Source organism: Chrysochloris asiatica, unplaced genomic scaffold (genome assembly GCF_000296735.1).
Source record: "Chrysochloris asiatica unplaced genomic scaffold, ChrAsi1.0 scaffold00037, whole genome shotgun sequence".
In the NCBI taxonomy this organism is placed as follows: Eukaryota; Metazoa; Chordata; class Mammalia; order Afrosoricida; family Chrysochloridae; genus Chrysochloris; species Chrysochloris asiatica.
In genome coordinates this window covers 10182698-10198811 of record NW_006408555.1, presented here as the reverse complement: position 1 = coordinate 10198811, position 16114 = coordinate 10182698, and positions in this window count along the sequence as shown.

Genomic DNA, 16114 nt, shown 5'->3' with positions numbered 1-16114 from the left:
ATATATATTGACATTGTCTCTACCATACAAGCCTCATTGCTATATTTTTTTCAAATACTTATTTTATCAGCAAGACCCCAAAGTCAGTTTTTACAGTTTAGTTTAACGACACCAAACTTTGATTCTAAATTATATGTCACTTTATATGTAGCTTACAAAAAATCAAACACGACGAATACAAAACATCCAAAAACATAAAACCTGGGGCCCAAATCCTACAATGGCTTGATCCCAATTAATCTGTAAAGGACTAGTAAAAAAAAAAAAAAAATTGAAGCTTTGGAATGACCACATCCTCAATAGTTCTGCAGATAACTCCCAATGAATTGGCAATCGCCCACTAGGACGCTGTTTCCTGAAGCGGAAATCTGACTGGTTCACCAAGGCAAACATTCAAAGAAAGGTGCCTTTTTTTCTTTTTTTTTATTGTTGAAGAAAACGACATTGTAGAGAATGAAGGAGCCTGAATATGGCATTGTAAAATGTTGAGCACAGACAGACAGTGACACTTTGCCGGAACGACACCCCCACTGAGGCCTTAGAAAACAGACGTTTCTCAGCAACATCGACAGAAGGCTTTTCATTACTATTATCAGCCAGCTGAAATAAAATTAGAGAAAAAAATAAAAACAAATACTTCCTTATTATTATTTTTTTTCTTTCTGGAACAGGGTGACATTTCAGCTCGCCTCTGTAAAGGCTTCGACCTTTGACTGAACAAGGGAATTCTCCCCACTCTTGGATAGAAACCAACTTGAATCCTGAACTTTTTCTACCTCGGTCAAGACTCAAATTCTCTAACTCAACTCCTACCAGCTTGGTTTGGGTTGTTGGATACGAACTGTGGAACTGTCATTACGGTTAACGCACTGAGTTGGTTCTGACTCACAGCGACCCTGTATAAGGCTTCCGAGGATCTGCTGGTGGGCTTCAAATCATAAACCTTGTGGTTAATAGTCCAGTCCTACAGCGCCACACGAGGACTCCAAATTGTGGTACAATGTTCCCATACTTATCACACAGGTCGTGAATTATTTCATGATTGCTGCCTCCTTTTTCCTATTGGTCTTGGGGTCTTACCAGAGTCCCCGGGTGTCATCAAGGATATGGCCCTTGTCACCCTCCAGGTCTGGAAATGAACTCGCCCCCATGCATGAAGGACAATAACACTACTGTGAGACACACTGTATAGAATGGCTAACCACTGGCCATCAGAGAGCAGCACTGACCCGGGGACAGAGGGCAGAAGGACTGAGCAATGAAAACAACAAAAACAAAGTGGACGTGATGTTACATGGAGAAGACTGCAGTCACTGAGATGAAATAAAATACATGGTTTGCTGAATATAAAGTTGATGTTAAACCTTTGCTCAATTCACAATAAAAAGGTTTTCTTTTTTTGTAAAAAAAAAAAAAAATGGTTACATTCTTGAATACTAGCCAAAATGTTGGCTAATGTCACAACTGTGAAAACCGTATGGGACAGTTTTGCTCTGTACAAGTTCACCATCCATCACAGTCCAGTGGATAGCAAAAAACCACCACCAACAAAGGGACTTGTCAAGATGCTACTAAGCAAAGATTGAGGCTGTAAATTCTCCAACTGCCTTCATCATACTAGTTCAGACCACAAAACCTATAATATTCACAACGCAACACGTTTCTACCAACGATGTTATCACCGACTGTTAAATGGGGGCCAGGTTTTGAAAGCCGCAATTATGAAGATGCTGGTACTTTGCCACCCTGGATCCACGGAAGTGGGAGAAACACCGAGTGTGTGAGAAGGCAGCGAGTCCTGGAGAAGAAGGAAATGACAAGGAACTCTGCTGCTGGATGAATCCGCAGCTGGCTGCTGGCAGGAGCCAGCCCTTTCCCTGGGCAGCAGAGTGGCCAGTGGCTTCCAGAAATCCTATCCTTTCATCACATACTCTCTCCTTTCCTATGCAATCAAGTCTAGCCTGAACGTCCAGTTCTGCCTGACAGCTATGCTACCCCGTGCACTTGGCTTTGTGAAGTCACCTATACAACGGCAGAAGTCCTGGTGTGGCACTGTGGGTAAATGCGCTGGACTGCAAAATCGGTTTGAAGTACATGGTTGGGGGCTCAAGCTCACCAGTCGCTCCTTGGAAACCTTATACAGGGTTGCTGTGGGTCGGAACTGACTGAATGGCACTTAACAACAAAACAACAACATACAACAGCAAGAAACTGCTTCTTGGCTTTTAAAGGAACAAAACTAAACCACCTTTAAGATCAAGACAGAACCTCAATTAGGTGCTACCCACTGAAGCAGAGAATGAGAAGGCACTTCTTAGCTTGCATTAGAAAGATTGGCCTGGGTGAAGAGATTCCTGATGGATCATGAATGCCCTCCAGTCTACGAGGAGTTGTCAAGCCTTTCTTCTCAGGTAATTTCTAAAATGCTCCACATAATCCCAACACTGCTAAATGTACCCAATGCACCTTTAACATTAAAAATAAATAAAAATGAGGGTGGGAACAAAAGAAGGAAGAGAAGTAAAGAAAGTAAGCAGAAAATGTTAGTCTCTTGTCCCCAATTTTCATCCTAGAAAAAGATCCTCATCTCAGCTTCTTTCCCCATTTCTGGTACATCTGGCTAGAACCTCCTTTTAAAATAGAAACAGGCTTCTTTCTATCAGGGCATTGTAGACTTAAGTCCTTTAATTAACTACCGTGGAAAACACAATGTTTCTATTTTCATTAACTTTGGCCCTGGGGTGGGGAGTGAACCCTGGTGTCAAAATCCCTCTAAATAATTACAGAAGCCCCATCTCAACCAGGCCAATAGCAAGCAGGAAGCAAAGAGGAAGAAAGTTTGGTCTGGGAAACCACTGAAAGGAGGAGAGACCTCTGGGTCAATTTCTCAGAATTGTTGAGTGGGTTCTGACTCACAGCAAGCCTGTATAGAGTTTGGGAGGAGCGGCTGGTGAGTTTGAACTTCCAACTTTGCGGTTCAAACTAACATTGCAGTCCAGCACATCAACACACAGCGCCTTACCAGGACTCCATACATTTCTCAGAGTTGTCAAGATCATTTCAATTCTTATCCTCACTGTCCTCCTGGAGACAAATGGAATGATACTGTGCTTTGCAACAGACAGAAATACCTAAGAAGCATTGGTCTGGCTGCATGTGAATAACCATGTTTATTCTATGAGGTTTCCAGAGGGAAATAGAAAAACAAAGCCCAAGCAGTCTCCTTCACCTCTTTTCTGTCATTCTCCTCTCACAGGTGATTAAACTGCAGGTTGCATGCCAAGATTATTAATTAGCTTGTAAGGTCCTGTAGGACTTAACCCTGAGGTCACTGTTCTCTGGACACTTTGTCTCTGGTGATGATATCTGCATGTCCCACAACTGGTTTTAGATTCTCACTCCCTTGTTTGAGATTAGTTCATCTGGCATTATCTAAGCACTCGTATATTTCCAAGAGATGCCAGAAAGTTGCATTGGATTTCTCCACTGATTTACCCCTGCTCAAACATTTGCTAAATATTGCAAAAAGGAGATAAAAAAGAAAAGAAAACTTGGCTGCTAAACTCATTTATTGCTGATAATTTCATTAGGTGCCAGGGAAAATTTAAAAAACGCAGACTCAAAATAACAATTTCACAGTCACTTTTGGACGGAGGAAATAAAGACCCAGCAGGCAGTAGGTGAAGCAAATCTAAGCAGTGGCATCTGCGAAGGGCCGCGGTCAATCTGCGTTTTTGGCAGCTGACTGAACGTGGCTTGATAAAGAAAGCTCTTTACAAAAGCATCATTCTAAGTATTGAGGGATACATTTTTGCAGAAATTCCTTCTTTTCTTTTTCTGCTGAATGTATCATGTTTTTCTCTTTAAATCGTCCCCTTCAATAATCTCCCAGTGAGTCAACTGAAAATAATATGAGTTCCTTGGTATCATCGGGCTAGTTACCCTGAAAATGTTTTGCTATAATTAATTAATTGCATCGGTTCAGGAGCTGTCCAGAGCCCACGGGGAGAACAACCTTAGCCAGCCATGTATGAAAGGGAGTGTGTTGGTCTTTACATAGGGGGACATGATCAACTACAACAAGACAGCCGCAGCAGAAATCGACTAGGTTCCAGAAAACGAAACACATTAACATTGACCATTGCCCCTGATTTTTTTTAGCGGCAATAGATGTATTGATGTTGTCTGATTGAGACACGCTCATGACATCTGTGATAGATTGGCCTAGTGCTGAGTCAACATGCAATACTCCGAGATTCTCCTTGCTGTCTTGGGGGGCTTGAGAACTTACTCTAAAATTGGAGACCTTAAAAGCTTTGAAATCACTCCCTGTTCTCATTGATGCTTTTCAGCCCAAAGCACCCAGAAAACCAGAAGTTGAAATCCTTTTTTCCTTTGGTACACATGGTACAGTGCTGTAGGATAAACACTGAACCACAAGGTCAGTCTGAACCACAAGGTCTGTGGTTCAAACTCACCAGCTGCTCCTCAGAAACCCTATACAGGGTCGCTGTGAGTTGGAACCAACTCGACGGCACTTTAAGAACAATGCATGCGACCGCATGATCCACCATTTTCCTTAAAATGTTATGATGGGTTCTGCAAAGGAAACATGGTTACGACAACTTCAATTGTACACTTGAACTAAACAGTCAACATACACTGAGCTAAGACATACACTTGACAATGGGCTTTGGGAAGCCATGTCTGCAATTTATTCCTGAATGATGATGAACCACACAGGAGGCAAAGAGCAAAGTTGAAAAAATACTTCTGAGGGTTTTTACTGGATGTATTTTTTGTTGATGTTTGTGTTTTACCCTGTTTATAAAAGAATAAAAACCTTCCCTACAGTCAGCAATTTAAAAAAATTTGTATCGTTGTTATGTTGTTGTTACATGTCTTCAAGTCAGTTCTTACTCACAGTGACCCTGTATAGGGTTTCCGAGGAGTGGCTGATGAGTTTGAACAGTTGAGTCAAAAGAAAACGTGTCCACTAAGCTAGTTGGAGGAATCTTGGTATTGTGCAGCTGGATAAAGCACTGGACTACCAGGTCGGTTTGTACTGCAGGGTTGGTCGTTCAAACCCACCAGCTCCTTGGAAACCTATAGGGTTGCTATGAGTCAGAACCGAGGTGGTGACACTTAACAACAACAATAACAATCACCTTCCAGATCAATCTTTCAGCACATAAAATGAAAGAATATGTTTTGAAGGCCTATTTTCATCATGGGTAATTGTATTACCTCCTTTTTGATGATTCCACAACATCCAAGGCTAATTCCAAAGCTGTCCTTAGCACTAGGGTCAAGTGAAAACATCACATCTTTCAACTGAAACATTACCATGACATCTTTACCCAGAGAAGATGATAGAAGGCCATAACAGTTGACCAGCACATGAGATTGTGGACTATATTAGAAGACGTTTCGTGAGGAAGCACAACTATGAAAACCCATACCTTTTGTTTGATACTTGTATACATTACACTCTAACGTACACTAATGGACAATGTCAGTACGGGTCAAGGTACACGGTGGAAATGGAGAATTTAATCTTTCTTGGGAAGCCGCTTGTGATGAATTTTTTGTAATACGCCCAAGAACCAATATAATCGGGACTGCTTTTCTGGGAATAAACAAAAGGTAACTACCCCAAGTGGTTTATTATTTAATTCTTATACTATAGTCTAGAAAATTGCTAGAAATATCCTGGAAGTGACACATAGTTGGAATTAGCAAGAGAGTAGAAAGCTACTACCATGTTTGGCTTTTACCACCGAAATCCCTTAATCAAAGTGACTTTCTGAAAATAAACTAAGTAACTCTCCCAAGAGTATCAAGTATTGAACTTTTCATATATCAGCTTATAATATCTAATATCACAGAGCATCTTCAAGGAATTACCCTCCTTTTCCCCAAATTCCCCATCTGAACAAATGCCAGTCTCTTCTTGGTGCTCACCTGTCAATCAAGTTCACAGCTGAAATTTGATTTCTCTCCCACCCGTAACCTTGTATGAAATATTACCAGGGGGGTCAGAACCAGAGCGAAGCTTGCTTTAAAAGTTCATTAACTCTTTGCACAAAATGAATGGGGTTCAATGTCACAAAACCTGCTGCTGGGTTTAGATTATCATATTTGCCAGGTGGTTTTCAAGTTGCAGCTAGAAAGACAGGGATAGGAAAGAGGTACGGTATTGAAATTGCATGCACATATAGACACACCGATTATCCCCAAATGTAGACATGGAGTGCAAATCGATGTATGGGAATTATTAAAGACACTGTTAATGTTGTAGAAGATTAGGAAAGAAAACATGGTTAATACTCACAATTCCGTTATTCAAAGTAAGACCCTCACAAGAGAAACATGTAGAAGTACATAATCAGATACTAGTTTTGAGTCATGGTAAAAAAAAAAAAAGAGAGAGAGAGACAGAGAGAGAGAGAGAGAGACAGAGAGACAGAGAGAGAGAGAGAGACAGAGAGAGAGAGAGAGGTTGTGTGTTCCAACACTCTCAATTCATTAGAAACTTACAGAATAGCAATTGGACCTTGTGGCTTTTGCTCCCCTCGGTTTTCACTAGAAACCAAAAAATTAAATATGTTGCATGCAAATTTCTCAGCAAGCAAAAATACAGGTAAGAAAAGTAAAAGTTAATTTCATTAGCCAAGAGAGAGGTAACAAGAATGTAAGTACATAAAACTAGGCTTCTGAATATTTACTGGTGTAAGAATATTGGTCTAGCTCTCCAAATGGGAAGGAGTCATAATTAAATTCACACTGGGATACCTGTAATTGCAGACTAATTTAAATGACTTAATTTCTTTCTTTTTTTGTAGATGAAAATCAGATTTCTTCCCCTCTCTCTTCTCCCCTTGGCTTTGCCCACCACTGAACCGGGGAGAGACTCCAACATCTTATTTGGAGTCGGGAGGGGCCACATGATGTTTTAAAAAAGTCTACTAAATTCTCCAAATGTGAACATGAAGTGACTTATCAGAGTTTGTAAATTTGGGATGTTTCCGAGGTCCATGTAGTTTTGGCCAAGGGCTATAGGTTAGCTGTGGGGATCAGCCAAGTTGTGGACAGTCAGACCTAAAGACCAGCTCTCTGACTGTCAGTGGAGCGAGATGGCTGAAGAGCCGACATCTATGGAAATTCCTTCCGTACTCTACACCCATGCTCGGAATTGTAGGAGACGCCATTGCATGCTGGGTTTTCATGTACTGAGCGTGCATCCCTCCTGTTCAACACCATCTACGTTACACGTGAAACCCAAATCCCCAAACGACCAAATCAGGAGCTTTTCACACTAAAGAATTCTTCAGCATGTCTGACTTGTTCGCTGGCTTGTTTTCCCCCCTTCTGGAAAACCCACTCAAACAAGCACATGCAAATCAAAAATCAAGATGTACCTCTTTGACTTCGGGCAACAGGATTTTTCACATCACTGATGCAGAGGATTCCCTTGGGTACCTGATTTTGTAAATATATTAAAATAAACAAAGGGTAATTAATAACCACGAAGAGTGTTTCAAGGACAGCATGATTATGGTACCGTAACTGTCTAAGAGAAGGGCAGCATTTCAGCAGGAACCGTAATTCCCAATGCTTTTGTTTCCTGGTCTCAGGCTTGCCAGGGAAGGGGCGTCCAAGGAAGGAATGGCATGGAATGGAAGGAAGGTCACTCCTTCTGGGCTCTTGCTCCTCCACTGAGGGGCTGACATAGGATAAACCCCTGGGTTCCAATGGGGAGAATTTGAATTTTCTGTAACAGAAGGCTCCAAAGCGTTCTCAGACTCCCCATCCTTCAGAGATGGCGACAGACTCAACTTTCTCTGGCCCTGTACTAAAGCACAGACTCCTCTACCCACTCCCTACTTGGTTGTTCAGAAATATTCTGCTGCTAATGCTGACCTTAATTGCAAATGTTCTCTTAACAAATAGAACCATTTAGATACCAACCCTTTATTTATTAACTTTCTCTCTGCTTAAATTAGTAGCGGGGAGTGCTTAGAAAGGTGATCTGAAAATGAGGTTGCTTTAAAAAATAAATAAAAAAAAGTCTTTTTTGCTTCACAGTGAATAACAAAAACACAATAATTCAAAGTAGTTAGCTTTCTATGGTTCAAAAACCCCTTAGTGCTATCAGCTTTACTAATATAAGTGGCAAAATAATTATCATTTACTGTGCGGAGTCCAATACTTTCAAGACAGCAGTTTAATAACAAAGCCGAGCTGTCATGTCTCCCTATAGTTAGTCACACTATACAGGTCCAGACTGTCAAAATAGAGTTAAAATCTAATTTAAAAAATTCAACACGGTTACAGCAATGCTGCGTACAATAACTGGGATAAACTAGTAAATCAATCTAATATTTGTCCCCTAATGTGTGTGGATACTCAGTTATTTGTTCTCTAGACTCTGAGACTTTAATTTATAATTCCTTATCATAGACGCATCTACTTTCTGAAACCTATAGTCTGTTGGAATTGAACATAAAATCTTCTCCTAAATTCTCATTCATTCTAACTCTCTAATTATTTCAAGTGCCCATTGTCTAAATGAAATGACTATACCCAAATACTCAAACGAATGGATATCCTTTTATGTTGAAGCTGTCCTAGACACATCATTGCTTTTATTCATGTATCATATCAGAAATGTTTTGAAAATCTTAAGTTAGTTACAAAATACTCCTCTTCATGTATTAAAACCAAAAACCAAACTATTGCATGTGAGTTGATTTCGAGGCACAGTGATCGTACAGCATCAAGGAGAACGTTTCCATAGGTGTTCCCAGGCTGTAAATCTTTACAGAGGCAGACTGCCACATCTTTCTCCCGTGGAGCTGCTAATGGGTTTGAACTGCCAACCTTTGAGTTAGCACCTCACTGCCTAACCGCTGTAGCACCAGAGTATATTGGAGAAGTCAAAAATCTGGTGGAAACTGGAATTAAAAGGTAATGGAATGTTACTACCAGCTTTTTAATTCCCCCCCCATATTAGAATTCATATACATTAATCTCTTACCAAATGTATTATTTCTGACCTGCTGTACGCTAACCACAGTGGCGGCAGTTCAAACCCACCAGTCCCCCTCTAAAACCCTTATACAGGGTTGCTATGAATCGGAACTGACTTGAGGGCACACAGCAAGAACAATGACATGCCAAAAAGAAACAACAAACATATTGTAATGATAACACGTTAAGCCTTTGGAAACATCAATTGGTCTGGGTTTGAAGTTCAGAGAGCTAATCTTAAAAGGAAAATTAAAAAAAAAAAAATTCAAATAAAATCACCTTTTAAAAACTCTTTAGGAACAACAGATACACTTAGAAATGCAAACTGATGGATTTTTAAATTTTAAGGGATTATGAAAAACAAACAAAAACCCCACTGCCATCGAATTGATTTTGACTCATAGTCGTCCTAGATACAGTTTCTGAGGCTGCAAATCTTTACGGGAGTGGAGAAGCTCCCTGTCTTTCTTCTGCAGAGTGGCTGGTGGGTTTCAACTGCCAACCTTACTGTTAGCAGTTCAATGCTTATCCTATAGTGCCACAAGGACTCCTTCTAAAAGATTATGGGGGGATATTTTTTGATATTGTTTTGGGGCATTGCAAACACATGTGAACTTCAGCACGGAATAGTTATCATGCTATTATACACTCATGAGGCACTTTTCAATTTTAGAAAATATTAGAAACCAATAATGGCACACTGGCTTTGCAAAATGCCCCCCTTTGCCTTCCTGGCCATCTCGGTGACTGTCTCCCGTTATTTTTAGAGAAAAGAATAGGGCTCGTTAAATGTGAGATTTGGCATTTTGCCTGAAATCTCATAAAGTCAATGGTGTCGTTTTCCTCCAGGTGACCTCTACTTTCTGGCCACCTGGAAAACCCATTCAGTGTGCAACTCATTTCTTTTCCAAAGGGTGTATGTGTTTCCACACCTGAACGGAATCCAAAAGCCACCGCGGTTCCTCTTCTCATCACCCTCATCGTCCCCATATGGGTAAGGGGGTCTCGGGGACCACAGTGGTGTCATCCAAGCCAGACACACCTGACAACACAGAGCCTCTCATACTCACACTTGGGATCCGTTTACTTTACAATTAGACAGTATTTTCTTTCAAACAGCCGAGGACCATGCGCTGATACTCCAAAACAGATTTTAAAAGCTCCTAAGAGCTTGGTGAATTCACATGGACTGTTTCCCCTGACATGAAGGGAGACTGTCAACCTGTGTTTCCATGTTACCCAGACACACAGAGTCTTAGGGACACACAGAGTCAAAGGGAGTTTATTTGTCTTTTACACGGTAAGCTTATTCTCAGAAGTCTCACCCATGGTTCTACTTAGACCTATCAAATACAAAGTAGAAGGATCGACTCTGTACTTATGATTAATTTTATTTGATAAAGTGGAAACTGCAGCTTTATCTTTTCATCATTTTCCCTTTCGACAGACTGTTACTTTAAAGGGGTTCCACCAAAAAAAAGAGCAGATGAAAGAACATGTTGAATTCAATTCAATGTCTGAAAATGGAAAGACACAAATATCTTTTAACAGATTTAATCTTAGAATGAGATTTTTAAAAAATCTGACAATGTAAAAGTATCTCAAATGCTAAGATGCTAAGATGTTTTAGTTTGTATACATTTATCTACAAATTAGTGAATCATTCTGGGGGAGGGTGGGAAGGCAGATTTTTTTTTTCTAAGACGGTACAATGATGGTTGCTCAACTTTAATTTGAGAATCTCAAACAATGGAGGGCCCTTAAAGACTCCCAGCCCACTGTTGCGCTGCTTCCTGAAATGAATTCTTTTGAACTCTGTCCTGTTAGAACATTTCCTGGGGGCCTGAAATATATTTGACCGGAGCTGTTTAAATGTAGGGATGCAAGTAATACCCTCGTTCTGGCGCTTTTGGAGAGAATCCTAAAAAACTTTGCTTCACTGTCTTTGTCTTAAGTTTTATAAAGAATTTCAAACCACAACGCGGAAAACCTAAACCTGACCGAGATTTCCAAAAAAGACTTTGAACGATGCTATCTACAGCTCCCCTTTCATCTTTTCCCTCTTTCCGACCCTACAAAGCAGGTAAAGATGAATCTGGAAAATTCGTAGCGCAAAAAATCAAGCGATCTGGACTTATCTGCCCTATTTGACACAAGACTCCCTTAGCTACTTTCCGGTAGGTGGGGGGTGGGACCCAAGGTGAAGGGCGGAGCCTCGTAAGTCCCCTTCGGCTTCCTCCTTTTCTGAACCCAACCCGGAGCGCTACACCTCAGCTCCACGCTGGACTGGGTACTCTTCTTGGAAAAGTTCAACCAATTTCCAATGCAATTCCGAGCCCGTGCAGGGGAGCGGGATTCTGACGGGTCCTGGCCAGGGGCGCGCTGGGTGTGGCCGCCATGAGCGCCCCCGCGCGCCCGGCAACATCTCGGGCATCTCCAAGGGGTGCCGCGTGGCACGCTTCTGGGAGCCCGCGGGCCTTGCACTGCTGAGCACACGGGACGTCCCCGTGGCCTCCAGCAACCGGTAGACCCGCCCTCCACTATCCTGACCTCCAGTCCCGGTCCACACCTGCCACGTGCCGTCCTTGGCGACTCAGGGAACATCCAAGGTTGGGGTATGCACTCTGACCCACTCAGCTTCAGCTACAGAGTCATGTGCAATGGTGCCCAGAATCAGTGAGCCCTGCAGAGTGGGGGTATATAGGGACGGGGTGGAGGTGGAGGGTAGGGTACCCCAGTGTGTGCAGGAACATTTGGAAAGAGGATGATCTTGGCATTCTCCCTGCCTTTGTCTCCTTCCTTCCAGGCCCCAAGATACCACCACCAAAAATTCCTGCCAGCAACATTCCTGAGTCACCTCCCAGCTCTGGTAGGTGGGTCCCCAGTTCTGCTCCCCCTTGTCCTCTGCTAGAACTGCTTGGGGGAGGTCAGAAAGCCAGGCAGGAATGACTTATTGGGCCCAAGTTCCAGCTTCCGTAACTGCCCTTTGGCCTGAGGGCAGTGATCCCTGGGGTTCTCTGGTGGTCCCGAATGACGTGGGAGAGAGGATGGGTCAGGAACTTATGAGGACACAGCCATGGGACATTGGTCAGGTGGTAATGGATGAGGCCTGTGTGAAGGATTTCACTATTGTTGCTGCAGATTCAAGGGGAACTCGAGGTTTGGAGGAGTCAGTGGGTACCTTGCCAACAGATCCTTCCTGGTGGGAAGTGGGGGCCCTGGAAGCAACGGAAGATTGGGGCTCATAAACTGAGGTTGGCCTCTGTTGGTGATTCTCTCCCTAACCCTTGCACTCCTGCGCTGGGCTGGGAGGCTCAGCCCTGCTTTGCTTCTGAAGAACCCACAGAGGAGCCCAGAAACCCACTTCTGCCGGCCTCCAGATGTTGATGAAGTCACTTAGAATTAGGACAAATTGTGGTTGTAAACAGGGTACCTAGCCCGACTCTTATTTTCCAAGCCAGCGCACCCAGCCTTCCTGGTTGCAGATTCTCAGAACAGGGGCTTTAATTTCTCTTGGCCCAATCCTAGAAGGCCCCGGTCTTCCTTCTTTCCTAACCCAGTGGAACCTACCACCAGGAAAAACTACTCTTTGGAATCTTGGCTTGGAAAGAGGCAAGGTTGCTGATGGGAATATTTAGAAGTCAAAACTAGCCCAGCTGTGGAGCTCACACCCAGGCCTGGGTTGGGCTGGGCTGGTAGGCGTGGGGTTAGGCACACCAGAGAGCTATGCCCTCCCTCTTCCCTCATCTTCCTTTCTGGAATCCATGTGCCCTTCTAACCCTAACTAAAGATCCAAGATGGTTCTGGGGTGAAAGGAGGCATGTGGTTTTGCAATCCCAAATCCTAATTATGGGGGAAATTGTTATTCAACAACCAAAAGGCAGGAAAAGAATATGAATTTTGTTCAGCAAGAGAAGCGGTGTTTAGTAGTGGACTCTTCATGATTTGGGTAAGGAAATGTGCATTCTAGTCATAACCTCTCTGGAGAAAACCTGTTTTGTGAGTTTTTGCTTTTAAAGGTGATGTTCTTAAAACAATCCAATTCAGAGGCAAATTCCTCTAGAAATTTCATTTCTATGCTCTGTTGATATGGGTTTTGCATGTCAGCCTTGTTCTATTAAAAAACATATGGAAAACACACAAAGGCCTTTCAAATGTAGACAGTAACCTGTAGGGATGGTTTAAAAAAAAAGGGGGGGGAGGTGTCAAAACTATTGAGGTGACCAAATAAGCATATAAGCACTGGCATAGCATCTCGTGATTGGCTCAAAATATCACCACAGTTGAATGTATTTATATACACATATAAAAATCTATAAAAGTTAATACACCAACAGTTTCCTCGGCTCTCTAAATTTGGGCGTGCTCCCTAAAATTCCCTAACATTGTTTGCAAAAAAAAAAAAAAAGAAGAAGAAGGAAAAATTGCACGTGAGCATATTTTCAAGAATAAGACATCAGGATAGCTTTGTTTGTACCACGTCTGTGTGTCTGTCTGTCTACTATGTCTGAGTAAGTGAAATTCAGAAAGGAAGCTAGGATCCTTCCTGGTACTGGTCTCCATGGGCTTGCCTGGGAAGCTTTCCTCAGCACCTTCTAGAATCCTGGTGTAGCGCTGTGGGATAAGGCACTGGACCGCAAGGTTGGTTTGAACCACAAGGTCAGTGGTTCAAATTCACCAGCCGCTCCTCAGAAACCCTGATCAGGGTCTACTATGAGTAGGAATTGACTGGCAGGCACTTAACAACAGCCAGTCCAAGGAATGGGGAGCCTGGGGTTCTGGTCCGCCTTCAGACAGTGCAATGATTTGATTTGTTTAGTGCTTTTGTTGTGTTGTGTTCCTCCTAAAGGGTAACGGTGCTCCCATCATACTATAGGACTGTACTCTTTTATGGCTCAACAATCAGGAGACAGCCTGGGATTCTGGAATTTTCTCACCCTGCTCCCTACCCGCGCTAGTACAAAATGCCAGACAGAGCTGGGTTTGTTCAGGAGCTGGGTGGAGCAACTCTTGGAGAGAATTCCCCTTTTGGGGGGCTGGTTGATGTCTGGATTTTTGGAGATTTATATCAAAAGCAGGAAAAGCAGTGGTATTGGAGATGGATTAAGGCTCCTCCCGTTTTTCAACAAAAACGAAAACAAACATGGAAATCCAGATTCTCTGTGCATTTCCCTGAGCCACCTCCCTTGTGGCTACCGTACACCCTCTATTTTAGATGGAAGATGTGCTAAGAGTGGGCACACACTTCAGGTTGTTTTATTACCCTTCAAGCACCAAGGGAGACATGGACCCCACATTATGTATTCAGAGTTCTGAAAAATCATCAAAAGTGGCAAAGCAGGATAGCGTTAACACTTCAGATATTGCTTCCCAAGACACGGAGGCATTTATTTCTTCAAAAGAAGGGACAAATTCTTATTATGACTTTCGGTGGGGAGATCAGCAAATCAGTGATTGGAAATTGGTGAGTCAGCCCGGCTCTCTCCATTTCATTGCATGTTTATTCTATGAGAGAAGGCCTTAGCATGGTCCGTGTGTTTGGTTTTATACTGACACGGAAATCAAAAGGCTGTAGGTTGTTACTTGTGTATTTTCTTCTTCCCACCCGTCTTTAACAGGCAAGAAATGGAGGTAACTGCGCGAGATTCAGACTTTTAGATGTATATGAAACGGGTTCCTAACCTACCTGCGAGCCCATTTCATAAACCAGTGTGTATGAATAGCATCACACACAGCAAAGCCTCCCAATGTACTTGGGAACCTTCCAATGTGTCGTAAGCCAACTTAGGTCCTTTGGGCCAGCTAACACCAGGAATATAGTGACTCCCAACAGCTGTTGTGCAATGTTTGTGCCTGTGGGTACTACTGATATTTTGTGTTTTTTTTTCCCCCAGCAGTAAAGCTGGTGGAGTAGCAAGGGGAGGTTTGTGTGTGTGTGTGTTTGTTTTTTAACAATACAAGAGGGCTTCAAAAATTTGTGGAAAAATGGAATGAGACCATGGAATTTTTCCATGAACTTTTTGAAGCCCCCTTGTTTAAGTGTAGTAATTGCCAGGGTTAAGAATGCCCTGCTTAGACACAGCTCCTACTTGCCCTTGAATGTTATGTAAATTTCCCCTTACTGTGACAGGTGAAACAATCCCTCTGGCGTGAAGTTCATCATAATGACTATCCTTTGCCGCACACTCAACTTTTCAATCATTCAAAGGCTGTGAGTTTTTTCTCACACTAAAGTAAAGGCTAAAGAACCATGGGCACCTGTTCCAACTTACCTACACATCGATTTAAAGACATGCTGGGAAAAGGATTTTGTTTGTCACCCAGCAACTGCCTGTTTCTAAAACTGATCTCACAAGATAAAAAATAAACACTGGGATCAGGATGAGGCAGCATTAGTGGGTTCAGTAATAGATGGAGTCTTGGCCATTGGAAAAGAAATCATGGCGAAGCAAGAGCACCAAAAGTCGGCAGTTTGAACCCACCAGCTGCTCCTTGAAAGTTTCTGTAAAAATGACAGCCTCTGTAAAAATGACAGACCCTATGGGGCACTTCCGCCATGTCCTTTCTACAGGGTCCCTATGAGCTGGAATTGGCATGATGGAAGTGGGTTTGGTTGGGTATTTTTGGTTGCCATAGGGGTGGCCTCTGGTAAACGGGTGCCCAGATGGTTTCGGCAGATCTCATACGTTGACATCATTTCCTCCCTGAAATCAGGAAATAGGACCCGTGCTTATTTGGTATCATTACATTATTGTGCCAGATATACTGTAAACAATTATCATATGGCTTTTGAACAAGGAAACACGCAAGAAGCAGAAAAATTACTAGGAGGTGGTTTGGTGAATGCTTGGGAGCAGGAAAGGGGAAAAAAAACCCCTACAAAATAATAATAAAAAAAGCACACAGAGGGTGTGTATTTAACTTTGTATTTTGACACACATTGTTTTCATTTACAGCTACGTCTGATTAATGAACACGGTTAACATTACTAATAACAACAGTGCTATCGGGGGCTTATGAGAAAACCAGGGTGCTCAGGCCCAGCCAGCGCTTCTGCAATGACATCTGTTTGGGGAGAGGG